At 33.2% G+C, this 2,046-nt stretch overlaps 1 pseudogene; it reads right to left on the bottom strand.

The window, feature by feature from the left end:
• Positions 1–613: 613 nt before the first annotated feature.
• On the bottom strand, positions 614–1,760 carry LOC149169798 (1-phosphatidylinositol-3-phosphate 5-kinase FAB1A-like; annotated as a pseudogene).
• Positions 1,761–2,046: the final 286 nt, after the last annotated feature.

The following is a 2,046-nucleotide window of genomic DNA, read 5'->3' as shown; positions in this document are numbered from 1 at the left end:
GCAATATCAAGAGCATATACCTTTGGTAAAGAATACTCAGTTTTCAAAAGTAATATTGTCGCAATCATTAGGAAACTTCACTACATAAAAAACATCATAGCAAGAACAATTGAATTTATCAAAAATGTAAACTAAACTTCATGTATTGAAATTTGAAACGAGGAAAAATAAATAGTGTATTCATCTCTCAAATGTTGATAGATACATGCTTTGACCCAAGCAGCTGAAATTGTTGATAACGTTACCTAAAATGGAAAATTGAGAAAATATATTTCAAAGAAATTATATGAGTCAATTGTTACCAAAACAGATCATTGCATGAACAATTGATGTGTGACATGTAAACCTATAAGACATATGAACTATATCATAATGATCTACACAAATTTTGGATTGCCTACAATATCAACAATCCTAAATCTTATTGGCAATCAGAGAAATAAGAATACAAATATCTAATACAAAGGAAATAATCAATTGGACCAATCCTAGGGACAAGTAGCTTCTATGATTTCCATTGTCCTTTTCAAGGGAAATTTTCAAAATGTACATGGTGAATAAGGTTATTGTGTTGGCTTTGCAGACTGCATAATGGTTTGCATGGTGTAAGGTACTAAGCATCTTGATCCCCACTATCTTCTTTTGTCAAAACTGAAGAACAATCTTCGTTTTTGTCAATATGCAACGGACAAGGGCTGATAGCTGGAGGAGACCACTAAATTGGAACCATAAAAAATTATGTAGACATGGCCTTTCGTAAATGCTTCTTGTACTGCTTTGGAGATAAAGCTATTGGTTATATATTTTTTGGACCACCAAGAATACCAGAAGCTTTTGCCTAGGTATCTAGATTCTTGTCCCACATCTACTATCTCATAAAATCAATAACACCTAAAACTAGCTCACAACACTCTTCATCAACTCCAACAAGTAATGAACAATCCATGACATCAATTGACTGCAAACACACATTGCACACAATCATGATAACCAACTAGCTCAACAAAAAATTGAAACTAATATTACAATTATGGTTGATTAAGAAAAATGAAAACTATATTTACCATAAGAAATTAAGTATCATTCAAGACTACTCTCTCCAAAAGGCACTTAGCTTTATTCCCGAGAAATATTGTAGCAGTTGGCATGGTCTCTAAGAGATTCTTCTCCAGAAGAACTTTTTTGTTTCCTAATGAATCTGAATTGTAATGGGAGTGACCACAACCTTTGAGGTCATAAAATTGTGTTACATTTCTTCCAAACAACAGATTTTCCATTACCATTAGTTCCATCCCAATCTCTTTGCCACCAATTTCATTCTTTATAGTGACCTAAAATATAAACACATTATGTAGCATGCACACACATATAGTCAAATATAGAATAAACAATAATATGACTCATGAGTATCCAACTTAATAAATACCAAGGATTTTTTCCAAACATGTGGGGTTTCCAGAACTTAATGAGTTATACAGAGATTTGAAGTATTCTGTGGCAAACTTCATAAAAGACTTTAACTCTATCCTGGTGACTTGCCTAATAATAAATATTTCATCCAAGGATTTTGCAAAAAATACATTCCTCTTTCCTCCTTGAGTTCCCCATTTATTGCAGTGACTTTGTGACAATCTAAAGTCCATTTCTATTGGACAAAACGTTTGCCAAAGGGCATCAAATTGTCTTGCATAATAACAGGTTATCGAGTACTTAACATTTCTGGGAGGACCCTCATCACGAAAGGATATTTTTTTATGCATATATTTTGTATATAGTGATGAATCTGAACCCCCATTCCCTTTAGAACCATACGTGAAAATATTCTTAGATCCTGAACTTCTCTCTTTGGAAAGAAATTTACTCCAATAAGGAACCATCTAATGGCCAAAGTTGATTTGAAACCACTCCACCCATACCAGATAAATCTGCACATTCATTTTATTTATCCCTGTCTATTGCCTTTTTTTCTCACTATCAAGTGCCTTGTCATATAAGCAAGCCTGATATTCTTGTGAGCTCAATGCATAATATATTATGCTTGTTGGC

This window comes from Pinus tabuliformis, chromosome 4_2 (assembly GCF_031772625.1).
Source record: "Pinus tabuliformis cultivar Carrire ecotype Pingquan chromosome 4_2, CPIR1, whole genome shotgun sequence".
NCBI classification, from domain to species: domain Eukaryota; kingdom Viridiplantae; phylum Streptophyta; class Pinopsida; order Pinales; family Pinaceae; genus Pinus; species Pinus tabuliformis.
Note: the sequence above shows the minus strand (reverse complement) of the source record. Positions and strands in the feature narration are given on the sequence as shown.